Raw genomic sequence first — 21,703 nt, forward strand, 5'->3', positions numbered from 1 at the left:
TTTGCAACCCCATTACCTTTTGTTATGCATGTATGTATTTATTAATTAATTACATGGTAACACACTAACATAGGATTCAATAGGTTAAGATAAGTTAGTGTCATTGAGACTTAATTTTTGCATCAGTTACTACTAATTTATATAATTCATGTTTGCTCATAATACATTCATGTTTATACAACCAGAGGCAAAAAAAAAAACATTAGTATGCTTTGTGCTGAAATAAATAGAAATCTAGCTCAATCCATGCTATAAATATTGTCAGTTCATGATACCTAATGTATTAACTAATGTTACAAATTCAGAAGTGTTCCTTCTCATAAAAAAAGTTGCAGTTTTCATTTAATGTATTATTCTGTATTTAGACCAATATTTTGGTAAAAGGGTTGTAAAAACAGCAAAGTTCTGCATAGTTTGATCTCCTGGGGCGCACAGTCAGCACTTTCTAAAGGTTAAGTACCTAAATTCATGTCCATTTGTTGAAAAAAAAAAAAAAGAAAAGAAAATGGCCATTTTTTGCACCTTCCTTATGGAAAGTGTCCAGTATGCCAGGTTGGTCGAGAGATTCTCCCTGTATTCTGTGGCAAGTACTCTACAATGACAGACAGTGAACAACTTAAAGAAAAGAAAATAAGAGAAGTTCTGGCTTCATGTGCTGAAACACACACAGCCGAAGGATTATGACGGGTCATGTGTGGAGCGCAGGTAGGGCTTCAATGACTACTCCTGGACGAAGTAAAAGATTAGAGGGCCTAGTCATTTGTAAAATGTCATCAGTAATTACGGACTTATGATAATAATGATAAGCAGAAAAGATTATTTATCATTTGCCTATTTTTTCTCCTCAACAGGAAACAGCCCCACCCATCCCATTCATCTGCACTGGTGAGGTGGAACTACATCTGTGTAATATTCCTTCTAAGGTCTGGCTCCACACCATTACAAAGGGGATGGAGTAACAATAAAAGAAAAGGCTATAAAGAAGAAAATGAAATACATTAAGAAAGAAATCCCAATGGAAATTCAATATACTGGAGTCCCAGAAACATACAGTGTGGCTTATCAAAGCAGCTGTCACTAAATATAATTTGAGGCAGTGGGTGGAAATGTAAACGATGGCAGACCTAATGAATTTAATTTCAGGCCTGCCCAAAGTTGACGTATTGTTTATCACAACACTTTTCTCCTTGCAATGACTCATTTACGCTGTACTGGCATTTGCCCGCACTTTGAGGCCTGTGAACCTTTCACAGTAAATTGAGTGCTATGGGTAAAGAATTTAAGGTGTATTCGTCACATAATAAATACACAAATGGGAAACGCAATACAGAGATATTTCTCTTCACTAGATCACAAAGCAGAGCTGTAGAAAACACAGGAGTTTGCAACAGTAAAGAGTAGCAAGGAATAAGCAATACTGTGAAACAGCAATGGTAGTTCATCTGCATTTTACAAGAATGGAATAACCACAGGAGGATCGGAGGCAACTGTAAAGAACTAAAACTTCTTCAATAACACTTTTTAAATATATGCAGTTGATTTCTCTAATAGTCTGAGAAAAAAATTGTTTTTAACTATAATGTGATTAACTATAATGATAAACTACAAATTGTTAAAAGTGAGTAAATTTCACACAGTGGTTGTATCGTTTTTTTGTACAATAGCTCTGAATGATTTAACAGATTGAATCACTCAATAGACTGAATGATTCAATGACTCACCCATAGTTTTTTTTCTCACTTTTTCACTTTGATTGATACAAACATTGTAAATTCCCAGTACAGAAAACTGATGTAAATAATTAAAATAATTAAAATGTAGGTAATGTTCTATTTTATTTTTCAGTAATAATTCAGTATTAATTCACACATTATCACTGATAGCTAAAATAATTAGTTTTAATAATTTTAAATTAATTTTAATAAAGCACGAGTACGATTTTTCCTGCATAACTGATTCAACTGCATAATACACCAACAATTATTTTGAAGGAAAACGCTTCCTTGTGTTTTCGTTCTAGAACCATCTTAAAGAAACAAAAATGTTGTCCTTTGTGCAGTATCCAAACAAGCCTTTGATCTAAAATTACAATATACATATATATTTATATCCATATGCATCATCAATATGCAAATCAGAATCGAATAGATCCTTAATGAAGAACATGCTTGTTGTAATCAAAGCTTACTGTTCCTAAGCCACTATCCCTCTTTGATACTCAATGGGTAATCGTGCATTCAGAGACATGTGGACACAAAGTGCTAGGGGAAATGAGTTGCTAGTTCCTTCGGTTTTGTGCAGGGAAACCTGACTGAAAGAAATGAATTGGTATTTTGGGGATCAGCAGGAGAAAATGACACCAGTTGCTCGGTTGGTCTTTGAAAAAAGAAAAACTTGGGGTCCTTGAAACGGCAATTCTGACTAGGAGCTGACATGGGCAGCAAGCTGGCAACCCTTCTAAAACCACGGAAATGCTCCCGAGCCGACGTAGGGAATAGGGAAATGGGAAGCTCTAGCCGCCATACACTCCAGGGGCCGGTTGCATAAACATAGTCATTATCTTAAGACTGTGTCTAAGAAATAGTCTGACTAACTAAAGTCACTGAAGAAAGACCATTGCATAAAATAAGCTCACACCTATCTTTATTAAGACAGTCTAAATCGCAGTGATTTGTGGGAAAAATAAGACGCTAAACAACTTAAACAAAATGGCCGACAGTTCGCGCTCGTCACAGTTTTCCTTTGCGGAAAATATTTGTATATTAGAGGAATACAATGCTGCTAAATCGACTCTAATGAACAAATTTAACGATTACAACGGCAATGGCAAAAAACACAAAGCTTGGACAACAATTACGGAAGGAGTTAACATTGTCAACCCATCTGTCAACCGATCCGTCAAAGATGTTCAAAAACGGTTTTAAAAATATGGTTCAAGAAGCAAAAAAGGAAATATTTAAGCGAAAAAACCCAGCAACGGGGGGAGGACCATCTCCTAAATTGAAAAGGACAACGGAAATGATCATCGAAATATACGGAGACGAATCTCCGATGTTTTGGGGAATCCCCGGGGGGAGGGAGAGCGGAGTATCTGGGCGGACGTTACCCACAGCGGTGAAAGATACAGAGTCTCATACCGCTGTCACATCAACCCCGCTTGGACAGTCTCGTGAGTAATAATGTTTCGATGGTTATTGTTTTTGCTTCATTTTAAACACTGTAGGTTACTGCTCTGTTTTAGATTGAGTAACACTTATTATCTTATAGTTGACTGCGAGGTGACACTGATATTGGTCTCTCAAAATGACGAAGCTCCTGTTACAAGCCAGGATGACCAAACAACACAAAGTGAAGGTAAGCTATGCTTTCAATCTTTCAGCCCTCTACTATTCCTCACAACAATGTTTTTAGTTTAACCCTTTCGAGTCGATTAACGCATATATGCGTTTTGAGTCATTTTCTCCTGATAACCCCGAAAAGAACTTAAATTACACTCTCAGTTTTAATCGTACAGATAAGAGCAATACATCCATCGAATCTGTAAAGGGTCTAGTTTTTTTTGGATACAGACATAATAACAAAGAACCTTTGTGCACTTATAAATTAAAGATAACAAACAAAGTGTGCTGTCTGCAGTCTTTGTCTCCGCTGATCGTCATGTACAAACACGTCATTAAAATGAAGTGTAACTCCGTGAATACTCAACGAAGAGACATGAGAGAGATATCTATAGAAAGCCTGAAATGTCTACTTTTAAACTAAACAAGTGCTGCCGAAAACAAATATTCTGAGATAAAGTAATCCATATGAAAACAACGCAATGTCTATTTTTCATATCTCCGCTCATTATATCTAATGTGACCACGCCCCCGCGCTGAACTCGCTATTCAGATTCAAACTGAAGCGCGCGGCTTGAATACGCCCACACAGAAGAAAAAGCAGCGAGACTGTTCTTCAAGTTTTTATTTTATTTTACTGTTTGCTTCGCGATGAGAGGAATAAGACATAATTCACTCCAAAAAGATGTGATGTGGTTGAGGATTTGAGAAATGGATTTCCTCAGAAAAAAGAATGAAGCACTTTATTCAGCAGAGATCATAAACATGAGTAAGTCTCTTTTTATTTATTTGTACTAGTTTTCACATAAAGTGTAAACATTTTACTAGTCAGACTTTTTCCAAATACTTTTTCCAAACTATAATTCCTGACTAAATGTATAATCAAGTGAAACATTATGAAGTTTCAATAACAATATACAATACTATACCATTCAAAAGCTTGATGTAAATAATATAAATGTGACAAATAGAGATAACTCTAACAAATGTAAAAACAATGCAGTTCTTTCGATTTATTCCCCCTAAAAAAACCTGAAAAATATTCTCAGCTCTTTTCAACATTAATAATAATAATAATAATGATGATAATAATAAATGGGGTTTATTTGGTAGAAAATAAGATTGTTAAAAGGATTTCTGAAGGATTGTGTGACTGAAGTTAGGATGCCAAAAAATTTGTTTGAAAGTAAGCTTTGATTGTCCCTAATAAACTGTTTAACTGCTCCCCCAAGTGGATATTAAATTATGTTGTGGGATAATTAAATATATTCTTAATAAACTACAAACATAAAATTATATACTTTTATTTTGTCCTCACATTCTTTCTTGTAAGTCCTCCCTCAGAGTGGCACAGTTGAATGAGAGGCTCATTATGCAGCTCATTATGCGGGCCTTTGTCTTCTCAGGTGTAAATCACAATGATATTCATGATAGTTGACGCCTACTCGCATATGACTTTTACCAACAAAAAGTGTCTTAGAAAATTTAAATCAATATATTGTTTTCTGTGAATGAGTAAACAAGATGATTTTCACATAATTTAGAAAGAAAAATTCTAGGCTACAAGCTCCAGTTCTCAGCTTTTCCGGCAACCAATTTTATGTATGTGTTTTATTGCCTTATTCAAGTGACTTAACATTTTTAGTTTTTCACTAACCATGCATAACATTTTAGGGGTGCTCCGATCACGATCGGCCGATCGTTAATGCGCATCTCGTCAGTAAAGCCGGTTATTTAATCAGCGGTTAATTCCATCAGGTGCCTGATTTCACATAGAGCAGCTGTTACTACACAGAGCCGTTGTTAACTGAGAAGATGGGCCAATAAACGCTGAAAATTAACGTGATTTGCGCATCTTCTCTATTAACAACGGCTCTGTGTAGTAACAGGTGCTCTATGAGAAATCAGGCACCTGATGGAATTAACCGCTGATTAGAGAACCGGCTTTACTGACGAGATGCGCATAACGATCGGCCGATCGTGATCGGAACACCCCTATAACATTTTTTTCCTCAAAAATACAATCATGTACATGCATGCATTTCACATATTATTATAGCCCAGTTTGCGCTGATTACAGTGATATTAGGCTTTACCCATTTAGATATTTATAAGAAACTGAAAAAAGCACAAATATCAGGGCATGACAAAACTTTTCCAGGCCCCAAAAATACCCTTAGACTCCAGAGGGTTAAAACAGATTAACAGTGTTTAAGTAAGCAATAACGCACAAGCGGCTGTGCTGTAGCCTATTTATTTAGTCACGGCTGAAGGCACAACGCTAAGTGGACTTATTCAAGATGCAACACTAGCATCGAGTAGGCTACTTTATTGCTTAAAACGGTTACGATAAAATACAAATATTATAAAATACAATAAGTGGACACAGGTTAGGGGAAATCACGTGCTGTGCAATCACTAGGCTAGTTGCTGCAGGACAGTGTTTTCAGATTATATATAATCAGACTACTTTTGTCAATAAAGACCATTTAACCTGTTCAATGTTTCACAAATTTTTTGTGTGTTCACATAGCCTGTGACACACAAAAAAAACAGAAGTCTATGCAGTGTCCCAGTTTACATAGCTAAGTAATTGTTTTGTGTGTTTTTGTCTAAAATGAATGAACTACAAAAGGGTGAAGTAGCATGTAGTGCATTTTATCAGAAAAAAAGTACAACAAAAAATACAGTGCCTGTTACTTTTCAAATTTTGCTAATGTTGTTCTTGTTCTTTTTTAAATTTATTTTTAAAGATGACGATTTGGACAGCACCCAAATGGCACCTGTGGGAAGTGGCTCAGACACCGAGAGACAGAAAGATGCTCCAAGCAAGATAACCATGAACAATATACTTGAAAAACAATATCAAATATTAACACTGGAAGAGACTAAACTAAAATTAGAAATACAAAAACTAGAATTAGAGAAAACTAAGCTAAAGTTGGAGCTACAAAAACTTGGACATGAACTATAGATCTCATCGAACATTGTCCAATAACTAATCAAACAATTGTCTATTTAATAAGTACTGGTATTTAATTTTGAATTTACACATGTAATGTTTACATACAGAATCTTTAGAGATATTTAAGAGATTTGAAGAATTTTAGTGTAAGTTAATGTGTAGTGATTTGAAGATTATATCATATCAGTGTTAATTTCGTTGACTAAATATTTTCGTCATTATTTTCGTCACGAATATATTTTTGCCGACGAAAACGAAACGAAAACTAAAATAGAAGGCACTGATGGAGACTAAAACTATGACTAAATTGATTGACATTATCGTCAACGAATAAAGGACGAGACGCAAATAGACTGTGACGAAAATCAAATCAGCAGACGGGAGAGATGCGAGGAATGAGCAAAAGAACCGGCAAAACAGAACAGACTGCATGAGAGAAGAGAACCAAACAGAGTCTGACTTATTGAGACGTGAAGCGAAGGTTTTCAGTTTTTATGAGCTCCCGGGAAGTCGGCATTCGAAGAGGTGAAGGGACTTTAAGCAACAGCCTCTGGTGGAACGGCAACGCCATTCTGGCGTTGTATTGCACCTGCGCGAATTTAACTGCTACTTTGTGACGTTCTAATTTAACGGTCTACTACGGGAGAACAGCTGATTTGCCGGAGTCGCTACAACGTGAGAGGTTAGGTAAATAAATGTTATGTTTTTAGACTTATTTACATCATACAATATTAAAAACTCCATAACTCAACTCAATAAATGAATTAATGCTGCGTTGCGCTGTTCTGTTTTACCGTTGCTTAGTGACTTTTACGTTCTTGGCTACAGCGGTGTGACGGCAAACTTCCGGTCGCTGTAGCCGTTCCATTCGCAGCTGTTGCTTAAAGTCCCTACTGTCTAAAAGAGCGACAAAATGTCCACAGCTCACTTCACGTTTGACGACGAACAAAACAAAACAAAGTGTAAAGCACGCAGAGCGCTCATACGTGGCAAGAACACAACCAATTTGAAAAGACATTTACAGACGAGCCACCCGGACATTTTCTCAAATGTAATTTCACAACGATGTTCTTTTGTTTATTGAGATAAGCAAAATTGGAATAGTGCAGTGCGTAGATGTTGTAGCATTAAATATTACGAACTGAAAAGTACTGTAAAATAGCCCCTTCTTCAAATTAGATGTGAGCACAATACTAATACGTAATATCATGATAAATACATTTGATTAATACTAATGTTTAGTATATTTTATAATGTTCTACTTGTTGACAATATCACAAATATTTCTATATTAGTCATGTGAAACATGAATGTTCACATCCTATCATTATACATACAAATCTAGCAATATTGTAGTATTTAAAACATACAATATTGCTAGACAAATGAATACCTTATAAAATCTTGTTACTTTTTTTATCCACCCAACTTATTAAATATTTACTTTAAATGTATGCACTTATTGTTCAGCTCAGCTGTAAGCTTTAAGGTCCTGGACCTAACGTTATTTTTCTATTATTGATGGTCAATTGGCAGCTAGTTATTGTTTACATTATCATGACAGTGTTTGTTGCTGCATAAAAGCTTTTGAATCAAAATAAAGACACAGTAATTAAGTTGAATTTAAGTTGAATTTGTGTTTTATATATTTTGGTTAAGTTTGTTTCCTATACCAGCTGTAAAAAATTGTCTAGTAAATCTGTTATTGATTTTAGTCTTATTTTAGTCGACTAAAATACCAAGCAATTTTAGTCGACTAAAATACCAAGCAATTTTAGTCGACTAAAATACAAAGCAATTTTAGTCGACTAAAATACCAAGCAATTTTAGTCGACTAAAATAAGACTAAAATTAAAACAAATCAGATGACTAAAACTTGACTAAAACTAAAAAGAATTATAGTCAAAAGACTAAGACTAAAACTAAATTAAAATTTAGTGTCAAAATTAACACTGTATCATATTTCAGCTGATTGTACTGATACTATGCATCAAATATTTTGTAAGTATTGTCTCAATTAATAAATTATAATATGTCCACTTAATTTAAAAGTATAAATTCTTTCATTGTTCTCAGTCAAACTGAGAAAATGTTTTCTACAATCATCTGTCGAATGTAACGCCCAGATCCATCTTCCCCTCCTGCCTCAGTAATCTCCAAAGTGGGTTCTTCACAAATTTGGTCATGCTCCAAGTCTGGGAGTGCAAGATCTCTATTAAATGGAAAATGATATTTTACTCATTTAATTTAAAATCATTGGGGAATATGTAGCTAGGAGTTTTAATTACAGTTAAAAACATATTTATTACCTTGCCATGTTGTGCAAAACAACGCATGCACAGATAATGTTGCAGACTTTTTCTGGTTTCATTTTGAGCTCTGCATGCAGACAATGAAATCTTCGTTTCAGGACTCCAAAACACCTTTCAATAACATTTCTTGTTTTGGTATGGGCTGTGTTGTACCGAGCTTGAGGCACACTGACTGTATTTAAGAAAGGTGTGAGTAGCCAGGGTTTTAGTGGATAACCAGAGTCACCCAAGAGCACACCATGCAATTCTCCTCTCTCAAATGCATCATGAATTTGGGAATTCACTAAAATTCTAGAGTCATGGGTTGATCCTGGCCAACGAGCAACACAGTTGAGCACTCTTAGTTTGGCATCACAAATAGCCTGCACGTTAATACTGTGATAGCCTTTCCTATTAACGAACAATGGCTCATGAGTTGAAGGTGCTTGAATCCTAATGTGTGTTCCATCAATGGCTCCAACTACATTTGGAAATCCTGCAATGTTGAAAAAATCTGCCTTCACCTTGTTCAAGGTAGAGACATCAGTCGGATAAAGTGGAAGTCTTCCTGACAGTGCACAGGCAACCTGATGAATAATTCTTGATGCTGTAGACTTGTGTACCCCAATTAAGTCTGCAGCTGTGTTTATAAAACATCCTGTGGCAAAGAAGCGTAGAGCTAGACATACTTGTAGAAGTGGAGAGATGCTGAAATTTCTTGAAGTTTCAGGCCTCAAATGCTCCTCCAAGTCAATTGCTAGTTCTTGTATTGCATGTCTAGGAAACCTTAGCTTCTCCAGCAGTTTCTTTTAAGAAAGGACTTCTAATGGGTTTGAACGATCTTTGAAAACCCTTTCTCTTCTTATTGCCCTTTCATAAAAGCAAATATTAAAATGTGCCATAACGCAAGACAAAGTCGGGCCACATTTGTGAATCTAGAGCACTTGACAGTTTATTCGTTTCCATGGCAACATAGATTGTAAAGGAAAGTTAGTCAAGGGGGAACCAGTCTTACTTTTTTGTCTTAAATTAGACCAGTCTTAAATATTATGCAACTGACTTAAAAAGTAAATACCAGTCTTAAAGAAAAAAATTAGACGACTAACTTGCAAGACTAGTCTTAAATAGATTTATGCAACCGGCCCCAGGAGCTACACAAAGGGGCTGCCTTATTAGCAAGATACCCAGACAGAAGTCTGAAAGTTCAGAAAGCAGAAATGGTGGAGAAAGGTGAGGGAGGGAGGCTCTCCAGGGAGTAACCATCTGTCTGCAGAAAGGTACGAAGCATCTCACCCTCCTCACCTGTGCCACCAATCATTCCAATTTCTGCCACTCCATATCATGGATACACCAAAGCAGCAATTAATACATAATCTCCCACATTCATCCACACAGCTGCTCAAACATGCCATTAACTTCACAGAACAGGATTGGTAAAGCATTCTTAGAGAAGAGGCTACCTGGGTTATACAACAGCTGTTGGATTTAATGTCATTGTGCACCCCTGTGCCTCACCTGCCTGATGTGCCTGCCCCATTCTGCGAGGTAATCACACATTTACTGGCTGCCAAGCACAGCTGTCTTGTGTTTGTGTTTGTTTAGAGACCTCTGGCTCCTCCCCCTTATCCCTTGCTACTGAGCTTGCTGTTGCATCGCAACCAGATGACAGACTTTGAAAGTAAAAGTGTCATGACATAGAGCCAAGTATGGTGACCCAAACTCAGAATTCGTGCTCTGCATTTAACCCATGCAAAGTGCGCACACACAAACACACACACACACTGTGAACAAGGGACACTAATGCCGGCCTGAGACTCGAACTCACAACCTTAGGGTTAGAAGTCAAACTCTCTAACCATTAGGCCAAAACTTCCCCACAACTCATTACTGAACCAGTGTCGTCTCCTGAAGCCTGGCACCTTATATACAGCAGAATAATAGGTAAGCCGTCTCTCCATTAGACTGCAAAGAGAAGCTAATCAGCAGCTACCAAGACACCTTCCCCTTTTTATTCCTCTTTCCACAACATTCCTTTCCTGCTGTCTATCCATACAGCATGTTAAATGTGAACTAACTGACTGCCTGAACTCAACTAAACTATAAATCCAAAGGGGGAACTGGGTGTTTGGGAAAAGCATGTGAAAAATTGGGAAAGGAAGGGAGAAAACAGTGAATGTCACCTTCCTCAAAGGCCCAGTTAATCCAACACTCAGCAAAAATTCAAGAGCAGATTGTATTCATTAAGGAACAAAAAGGGGCTCCTGTCTCTTTGACGTGGGCAAGGCGGCACTGGACTCTGGAATCCACAGGCAGGCTTGGTGTCAGATTGGGATCAAATGTGGTCAGAATCATATCTAAATAGGAATCTGGGATGGAAAGCGTTCCAGGGAAGCTGACCACACATGAAGAGAAACAAAAGGAAATAGGTGAAGAAAAAAAAATGGAGCTGAAAGCCATTAGTTTGGTTTCACATGCCTTCTCTCGCATAATATGACACAAACAGATCGTCACTGACCTTGTAGGAGTTTTGGACTTTGGCTGTCACATTTAAAAAGAAGTATAGAATTATATTTACATTTGTATAGTATATAAAACTGTATAGCTTTAATTATATAAATGTGTAAAAATAATAAATACATTAATAAAATTATTTTTATCTATTTTATTCATTTAAAAATATACAATATATATTTTTTATGAATCTAAAATAACAGAAAATGAAACTAAAAATAAATAAATAAACAAATAAAATAATTTAAAAGGCAGTAGTAAAACATCTCCTGATAACCTACCAATTAATTCAGTACTTTTTTAATATGTTCTCAATCAGTCATCCTTCACATCTGTTGACTTTTAGGGGTTTAAAAAAAAATACATTCTCAAAATAATAAAACAATAGGTAATGAAGGTTGGGCTGATGCAAATCACATCAAACACTATTCTGAAGATCTTCATGCAACACTAGCTGAATGCTATTCAGTGCTACAAAGACAGAAGATGAAGTTTGCGAAGTCTAAGTAGAGACCACTGGGAGCAAAGTTCAGTATGATCTGCAGGGTTGTGGCTGGAGGCTTAATTATGTAATAACAATAGGATTAACTTTAGAGATGCTGAAGTTCTAAGAAACTACATAAAAGGATAACCGCATGATTAGTCTTCACAGATGAAAAAGCATATCCGTTTGCTCCAGGGGTTGACCAATGCCAGCACCAAGCACAGCGGGAATATCAATCTGGGGCAATTAACGTGACCTGCAACTGGCAGGAGGTCAGCTGCAAAAAAAAAGCGTACCTTTTGAACACAACCCTAAACAATGACTGTGTGGCAGAGTTCAGCCACAATGCATTGGGGGTTAATTGCTGATCGCTGGACAGGCTAGAGAAGGCGCCAGCAGGCAGATTCTGGGTAGCATGCAGGAGAACGCTAGACCAGGAATAATGAGCTCTGACATGAGGCGATGCCGGTAACGGGCCAGCAGGCCGAACGCTGCCACAGGGACAGAATGCCTCTCTATGGGTATGTGGCAAGACAGGAGGAAGCTGGAATTCAGAGTCAAGGGCAAACAGGCATTTAAAAAATAGGGAGGCATGTTGTTTAATCATCAATTTAAGACATTAGAGAAAAGGGAGATTTCTAGAGACTGCTTAAAATACAATGGCCTTTCTTACCATTAATGTACAGATATATATAGATTAGATATAGTATTTATATATAGATCTGAACATAAATCAAACAATGCATTGACATGCAATGAATACAATGGGTTTTTATGTTTCAAAGGACAAAAATGACACAAAATTCTGCTCCACAAGAAAAGCTGACTTCCACATCCCTTACCATTTTTCTCAATGATTTATGTTGAGGGAAAATTATGTTCATTACCATCATACAGTGTCATTAGTTTAATATTCTAAATGTTAGCCCAGATTAGATGAAATCACATATTCTTTGGAGAGTCACAAAAATCGAATCGACTCAAATAAAAACTTGGAAAAACATTTTATTTTCATTGTGATTTAAAGGCTCATTTTATTTGCTATTTTAAAAGCTAGGTCAAAAATAAATTTGTTGCATAAACTAAAATCAAATTTTTATTTATCCACTCTATCAACTTTTACAATGTTGTGGTAACTTAGTCACTAAGTGGGAGGATGGAAGATGATAATATTGTAGGCGATGCAGATCTTTATTTATTTATTTTTTTATTGCTGCAATCAACTAATAAATGTTAGCTAAACGTGAGAAACAAAAAGTGGTTTATAATTATAACACTTTTTTTTTTCACAATTCAAAAAGACAGTAGATCAATATTTATGCCTCTAAATAAGTATTCATTATCAAATATGCAACAAAATCCAAGAAGAGCATTAAAGAAAAAATCTGTTCTGGATTCTAAAAAGGCAACTCCCAAGCCAAACCCCTTCATCACAAAGTCTCCGTCTCAGTTATCAATCTCCTCTCCAGATCTGAGTGCTGAAACAGGTCTGAGCCTTGGCTCCAGACTGGGTTCTTCAGGTTCTTTGATAAGGAACCCCTCCCTGGCTGAGCTGCGTTTTATAATGCGATAGATGACTCATACGCCAAGTCATGGTAACTCAAAAAATATTGTGACGGACTTCAGATTCCTTCTGAGTCCCATTAAGCCCTAGCAGTCCCAAAAAAATGTTCTGATTCAACATTTCCTGAGGGCTAGAGGCCTCCACCTCCACCCCGAAGCTTTCACACACTCACTGACACGCCTAGCCTAATGACTTAACCACTGAACGTACCACGCCCTGCCCTCTTCTCCTGCCAAACCGGTTTCCAGAACCATCCAGGGAGGACGTATGGCTTGCAAACCCCATTCCCATTGACTTCCTTTTCTTTTTGGGCCAGCGTGTTACATCAATGATGCCTTTTGGATGGGAGATGCACATGAAGGAACGATTCCCAGCAAGGGCCTCTTGTTACTCAGAGCTCTGCATTTAAGGGACCGACTTAAAACATAGGCAAACAAGAAGGGTAGTGAACGGAAATCATGTCAGAAAATTGAGGGAGAGCCACTCCTTCTCGCTGTCAGCCGACTTGGTGATCAAAAAGGAACATGGAGCTTTAACGTATACATAAATACACAGAATACATTGCCAAGCTGTTGAATCCACACCATCGCACGACCTTGAGTTTGAAGAAAACATTCAACCACAGCCTAATTCTGCTCCAAATGTCAGACAGTGAATGCATTACATGAAAAAGCCTTTGTAGAACTCTCGCTTTCACTAGCTGTGCATCTTTAAGCAGTCTCCGTCTGCCGTTTTTCGCATGCTCACCTTTAAGAACTGCATGAAAAAACCCGATTCACTACCCAAATCACAGTGACACTAAAGACATTATACGTCCTGATTTTTATATGCTCATCATAACACATGCTTCCTTGCAGCTGAAGCCACTGTGTCAGATTCACCATGTGAAGGAAGAGACTGAGGAATATCGGAAGCCAGATGACAAACACAAATACATTGCTACCGATATAAGACAGCCATTATGTACAGGTCATTGTTTTACGTTTCACTTTTTTTCTTAGTTTGGCTGGTCCTGCGACTTATAGTCAGGTGCGACTTATTTATCAAAATTTATTTGACATGAACCGAGAGAAATGAACCAAGAGAAAACATTACCGTCTACAGCTGCCAGAGGGCGCTCTATGCTGCCAGAGATGCTGCTCAGTGCTCCTGTAGTCTACACTGAGCAGCATAGAGCGCCTTTTCGCAGCTGTAGACCGTAATGTTTTCTCTTGGTTCTTGGTTCTAAATAAATGCGACTTATAGTCCAGTGCGACTTATACATGTTTTTTTTCCTCATCGTGACATATTTTTGGACTGATGCGACTTATACTCAGGTGCGACTTATACTCCGAAAAATACAGTATCTAGAGTTTTTTTTTTTGGTTAAAAAAAATAAGAATCAAAGAATCAAATTACTAATCCTAAGACAAATAAATAAACTTGTTTGTCAAATACAGTAGGTTTATTTGAAACGTATACTTTATTTAACATCTTTTGTTGTTTAGTTAACATTCATGACACAGACGGGTATTTAATTAGGCTGCTGTCCCTTTAAGAATGCATGGATGTAATAAACTGACACATATCCAGTTTTCGGCAACCTGTTTACGTTCACTTTACCTTCACTTTGTATTTGACAATTCAGGCATAAAGACAACTAACTGATCACGGCCTGTCTGAAGAGAACTGGGATCATGTGTGTGCACGCACGAAAAAACAGCGGTTCTGGTTTGTCATTCGGCGTGATTCTACCCAGCCCGCCTTCACTAACTGTAAGTTAATTGATAACGGACTTGTGAACGAATGGTAGTTTTGTTCTATAACTCTCTTGGCTACCTTTGATTAGGCTGTTCTTGCGTGACAGAAAACTACTACTACTGTTAAAAGTGAAACATTAAAAATGAAAAGAAATAGTGTCATATCTATGAATACAGTGATTTAAGAAAGAGGTAATAATATCTCTTGTATGAGCTATTTTAATGACATAATCCACCAGGCCAGATTAAGCAGAGCACTGCTTCCTCACAAAGTGTATCGGTCATAATTTCCTTCACTGAGGTGTGCAGTGCAATCTAAATTCTGAGGGTACAGGGCACAACGCCAGCTGCATCCATCACTCATGAATCCAGCGCCATGGGAAGAGGTCTTTCCATTGGATTTGAGTTTTTAGTCCACTATCCAAAGTTCAGGTAAAGTATATGTTCCAGTTTTTGGTTTTGTTTGTCTCTAAGCATTGAGGACCACAATGGCTCTGTTATTGTGTCTGCAGCTCTCTAACCACTTCAATTAGTCTGGCCAGGCTTTTGAGCTGCAGAGGGTCTCTGCACATACTGACTTCATTAAAACCCACGATCACACAGACCAAAAGACACACACACACACACACACACAAACAACTTAAGCCTTACATAGATCCCACCCCAGCAGTAGTATGAAAGGAATGGAGAAGCAATTGAAAACTCTTCAGCGTCATGGGCACTGCTGCTCCATAATAAGAGAAACCCAAAAACAAGGATGGATGGCCAGTGTTGGAACAGGTCAGTGAAATGCGGTCAATACATTCCACACCTGTTGGTCGTGTACATATACTCATTAAATCATTTGTACAATTTATTGTACAGAAAACATTTTTTCCTTTATTTTATTATTTTAAAAAAATTTAATATAAAAAAAAAACTGTGTGCATTTATTATTATTTTATACAAATTATATAATTAAACAAAATATTACATAGAAATATAAAATATAATTATATTTGCAATACAATTAACATAATCAACCATTATTATTACTATTATTATCATTGTTATATTTTAATATAAGCTGTATAATTATAATTCTAATTTTTTTTAGCAATACATTTATTTTATTTATTTATTTACATTTATTTATTTATCTGTCTGTCTATCTGTTTGCTTGCTTTGTTTGTGTAATGAAGCCAGTGAAAATATTAGCAGAGCAAGAAAAAAAGATGCCAGCAGCGGTAAAGAAATCCTGTTGAGCCTGGTCACATGGCTTAAAATAGGGGTGCTCCGATCACGATCGGCCGATCGTTATGCGCATTTCGTCAGTAAAGCGGTTCTCTAATCAGCGGTTAATTCCATCAGGTGCGTGATTTCACATAGAGCAGCTGTTACTACACAGAACCGTTGTTAATAGAGAAGATGCGCAAATCCACTTCATTTTCAGCGTTTTTTGGTGCATCTTCTCAGTTAACAACGGCTCTGTGTAGTAACAGCTGCTCTATGTGAAATCACGCACCTGATGGAATTAACTGCTGATTAGATAACCGGCTTTACTGACGAGATGTGCATTAACGATCGGCCGATCGTGATCGGAGCACCTCTAGCTTAAAAACTGAAAAAGAAATTCAGATATTTCTGAAAAGACTTCGAAAGAGTCGACAGGCAGAGAACATTGCTTACCTTAAGAGTGACTGAGACTCTTCCTTGGAGCTCTTGCCGTTGGTAGAAACTTGGGTACTGCTGCCCGGCTTTCTCTGCACCGCTAGTTGGTGTCCCTGGCAGGTAGCCTTTAGCATCTGCGCTGAGGCTGAAGATCAGTCCTGATGAGTCTCTAAGCATGGTCGCCCCCTTCTGCTGCTGGTCTTTAACCCAGCTGCCACAGCATTCAGTAGACCCAGTGTGGCCTGGGGGAACGGGGCTGGGCTTCCCCTAAGAATCTCCCCTGCACGTTCTTTGGGCACCCACACCAGGCTCTGTGCATGTTGTTCCCCACCTCGGACTCCACTGCCAGTCACAGGTCCCAGCGCTTCAACCCAGCCTTTCTCCTTCTCATCCTGGGCCTCACTCTTCACGACCTCTGAGCCGGGAAGCGGCTCGGCTCTGCTGCCCACTGTGGGCACCAGACTATAGAGTCTCAGATCACCTTTGCTCTCCTCTTTGATGCGGAGGGTTGAGGGAGCAGAGCAGCCGTTGGCAGGAGCAGAGGCTGGATCCGCAGAGTCCTGGCAGTGGGCGGAGTTAAAGTGGTCCAGCAGCGCCGTGGTGTCCGTGGCAGTGAAACTACAATGCCGACAACGACAGCAGCCATGAACTCTCCTGCAAAGAGTATAAGAGATGGTCTCAACAATCATGATCTATATCATTCTTCGTGAATAAAACAGTCGTTTCGCATACTACCATGCTATTTGGCCCACAGAGAGCCATCTACGAGACAAAAGACTAATTCACATCCTGAATATGTGTACTTTCTCCTTATCTGACGACTCTGTCCCCCTGAGCTTGGTCTGAATCCCTGTAATGCTGTGTAATTACAGTTTACTCAGCTATTTTCGTCTGCATAATGGCTCTTTGTTCTATTCCAAATAAAGGAAACAAAGAGCTGCTCCAAACTCTCCGCAAAGGAAAGCTAAATGAACAGTCTGCTATCCTTTAGGTAAATTATTGTGACATTCTTTACAGAAACACCAGTGATTTTATATAAGCTTGTACTTCCTGTTTGAAATTGACCACTGTCAGAGAAGTATGGGGAAATGTACTCCACCCAAAAAAAAAATGTTTATTTTGCATGCATCAGTAGATGTGCTTTGACAATGGCCTTTCGTTGATGGGTTTGGCTGTAAGTGCTAACTGTACCACAATGGAGGATTTTCACTGAATGAGATGTGTAGAAAGTCTTTAGTGTTGAACGTTCAAGGTCAAATCAAGTTATTAATACCCTTTGCCAAGATCATTTATAAATTAAATAATAAAAACAATAATAATAATAATAAAAAAAACACTTTAACTCGCTCATCAAGTATCAGCAATTCATATGATATTGTATAGTAAGTTATACAACAATTTCTTAAATCTAAGAAGCGTTTCAAGAGTGCTGTTATCTAGTGAGTCCAACAGAACCATGACAGGGTCAACCCGCCTCCTCACTAAGATGAAAGTTTTTGTCTTTTCTTTAGTTGCTCTCAGATTGGTCCCGAATCGCTCTTAAGCTAAGACTCCTACATAAACGTTTTTAATCTAAATTAAGAGTTTTCTGAGAGGATTCTTAGAATCTTTACGAATACGTGCCCTGGTCTATTAGGACTGGACGATTAATCAAAAAATAATCAAAACTGAAATTCATAACCTCTAACCGACGTAATTTTCCCATGTCGGTTATTATTATTATTTTTTTATCCTGTTAACACTTCCCCTTAAAAGCGTAGCGCGTGTGTAGCTACATGACTGTGGCCCGTCCAGTCAGTGGCATAGAAGCAAATCACTGAGGTGAACGCCAGTTCAAGACATAGTGATGGCACGTGAGCCTTGCGTCTTCGCTAAACTTTGTTAGTTGTATATGTTTTATGGTTTGGACATTCAAGCGATTAGATGAACGGATGTGTATTTTTATATCGAGCTACCATGTTCGCGCAGCTGCATTGTGGCACGAACACTAATATAAACAGTAGCTATGAAGATCGCGCGCACTAGAGGAACACCGAAACTAGTTGTCATCGCTGTCCTGTGATTTATCACTAAAGTAGCTTAGAATCTCAAAACTTATTATAGCATGTTTGTGTGCAGCGCACATGAAGCACAAGCTTGTGCACTAGGGCTGTGCAAAAAATCGAATGCTATTTTCATGCACATCTCATCAGTAAAGACGCTCATGTAATTAGAAGTATATCCCAGCACGTGCCTTCGGATCAGGGTTGCCAGGTTATCACAACAAATCCTGGCCAGTTGCTTCTCAAAACTAGTCCAAAACTAGCCCAATCGAGCTTCCAGAAGGTTCTTCGATAAAAAATTGCTTCCCGGGGGTTAAAATATACGTTTTTTAGCAGGGTTAAAATTAGCATTTTAGGGGCTAAATATCATGTTATTTGTATTGGAGTCGCTTTGACCCGCGGACGTGAAAAACAACCAAAGACTTGGCAACACCGGTTGGCATTTACTACACCGAGCCGTAATTCACTGACAATCTACACAAAATCGATGTTACAATCACAGGCGATTCTTGTCGATTTTGAAAACGATTTTGTGTTAGTTGTTGGTAGACTACGGTCTGTGTAGTAACAGCCGCTCCACGTCAAGTCTGCGATTGTTTTTCATGTCCGCGGTAGAGGATGACACGGGAGTGGAATTTTCACTCCTGTCCCGTCCCACTCCCTTAGAAATAAATCTTGTCCCGTCACATTTCCAGACCAAAGTTTAAAAAATAATCCCATCCCATCCTTTCCTGGTAAATTGACTCCCACTCCATCCCGCTCCTGTTTAAACTGACTCCCGCTCCTGTACCGCTCCCATATATTTTTTCTTCAACTAGTGTTTAGTTCATACATAAATTTGATTTAATCTGCTCTCCATCCTGTTTGGACCAGCTGCTGAGCCCGTTTCTACATTTTCTCCAGAAAATGGAAATACAGCAAATAAAAGAAAAACAGTACATAGTTCAACTCCATGTCTACAATAGTTTAATAAACCCAAACAGCACATAAAGCTGCATTTTACTCATTTATTGTTGACACATAAAGCTGCATTTACTCATTTATTGTTGAGTAAACAATACATTTATAGTTTACATTTATAGTTTTTTTAATTACATGTTAACGATTTCATTAATTATGCTCTTGCATAATGAGTCCATCTTAGTTATATGTTGCTGTGTAGGAACAAAAGTGCATCTACATTTTCTGGACTGAGGGTAGAACGCCTCTCCTCTATCAGTCTTTCCCGCAACACTGAAGCTACGCTCAGAAGGAGTAACTTGTTGCGGGGATAGCTAGCAGCCTCTTGGCAACTGGTACGAGCCCACCTGACATCTCCCGCCAGAAGTCAAGAAGACACTGGAAACGTGTCAACTTAGTGTCACTCATGTATTGCAGCACCAACTGGCGACCATGTGACTCCATATCACCACTGTCCTCCTTCCTCTCCTCCTCTTCTACACAACTTGCAAAGAAGTTATGCACCTCCGTAGCTCCTTGCTCTGGGGTGGATCTTCAGGAAAAAAGACAGATTCTTATAGAACATTGTCATTTACAATCTAGTTCTTTGTAGTCTAACATACTCAATTGTCTAACACACCTATATTAAACATTACCTATAAGGTAATCCTCACACCTGTCCTGTATGTGTGTGTCACTCTAATAAATGAAAAATAAATTTTGTCATTTGCTCTGCAAATGCTGTTGATGCTAGTGTTATTCACCCTCTTTCTCCACAAGGCCTCTCACTCTCTCCTCTGTCCCTGCCGTTTCTTGTGAGTGCTGTCAGGGTGCTGATGACCTCCTCATACTCTTGACCATTGAGAGTTTTCCTTAAGAAACTCCTCAGGCTAGGAAAGAGAGCTGTGGGCTACCTTATGGTACAGGTGGACTTTGAATTTCATCTCCACTGCCTGGGCTAACTTCCCTTTCAGCTAGGGGAGGAGGAGCATGACGATACATGCAACATCATTGCACTGTGCTTATGTTTGCTACTTGAATGACCACCAACTAAATGAAAATCAGACATGTATTGTATTACCTCTTTTACAATCACACTGTCTTTATCCTGGATCGACAAACCCCTCAGTAGAGTAGCCTTGGTCGGGAGGACAAGGTGAAGGGTAGGTGTCTGATCAGTGGAGAGATGCCTGGTAGCCTCATCGAAAGGTTTCAGGAGTTGGATGATGTCTTCAAGAAGTTCGCAGTCTATGTTGTTGAGGTAACGGAGCTCGTTTCGGCGAAGCAAGATGTAATGCAGCCTCCCAGATCTCAGAGCATCATTAACAGATTGGAGCATTGCTAGTCTGGTATTCCACCTCGTCTCCACAGATTGCTTCAGTGACTGGTCCAGTGCTTTTTGCAACCTAAAATATAAAGAGATTGCACAAGAAAAATGGATGTTATGGTGACATAATTTCAATTCATTGGCCTCTCTTTTGGAAAACAACATTTATTTAAAAAAAAAAAAAAAAAAGAGATTTATTTAAAATTGAGTAAAAAAAAACAAAGACCTGTGGCAGGTATAAGTTACAGAAGCTTCTTTTTATTTATTTCACTTTAATTTCTTTCAGATTATATAAGCAGCTTTACCAGGAAGACATAACATTGTATGCTATTTTACCCTGCTCTTTTGAAGTGTGTGACAAGGGTCTTTGTCTCCTTAAACAGCTTGATGATGTTGCTGTGCACTGGGTTGTCCTCGTCCAAGTGGTCAAATACATGTTTTAAGATTAAGTTGATATTATGGCCAGCACAGGAGAGTCGGACATAATCCTTGAATGCTGCAACCACATTTGAGCCATTATCCGTTACAAAAGCGGTGTTGTTGCTCAGGATGCCAAATTCCTGTGTGAAGTAAAAAAAAAAAAAAAGATTAAAAAAGACTAACAGCAGTTTTATTTTCTCATACTCCCCTTCTACGTGACGGGAAACTGTGCGTGCACATGGCAGCATGTCTTCCACCTGCACGTTACTTCCATATTTGGCTCCAATGTTGAGCAGCTCCTGTGCTACATTGGTAAAGCCTTTCCCCTCTACCACAGCAAGGGTCGGAGATCTTGGCTGCACATGCGAGCAATTTTGTCGGTCAGACAGACTTGACACCTGACGGCAATTTTTGCTTGATGAACGAAGCGATG

General features: G+C 38.3%; 1 long non-coding RNA gene across 1 annotated transcript; it reads left to right on the forward strand.

The window, feature by feature from the left end:
• Positions 1 to 2,532: 2,532 nt before the first annotated feature.
• Positions 2,533 to 6,176, forward strand: LOC113062140 (uncharacterized). Its single transcript, XR_003278505.1, has 2 exons — positions 2,533 to 3,354; positions 6,092 to 6,176. It is a non-coding gene; the product is annotated as an uncharacterized LOC113062140 (long non-coding RNA).
• Positions 6,177 to 21,703: the final 15,527 nt, after the last annotated feature.

This window comes from Carassius auratus, chromosome 44 (assembly GCF_003368295.1).
Source record: "Carassius auratus strain Wakin chromosome 44, ASM336829v1, whole genome shotgun sequence".
Classification (NCBI taxonomy): Eukaryota; Metazoa; Chordata; class Actinopteri; order Cypriniformes; family Cyprinidae; genus Carassius; species Carassius auratus.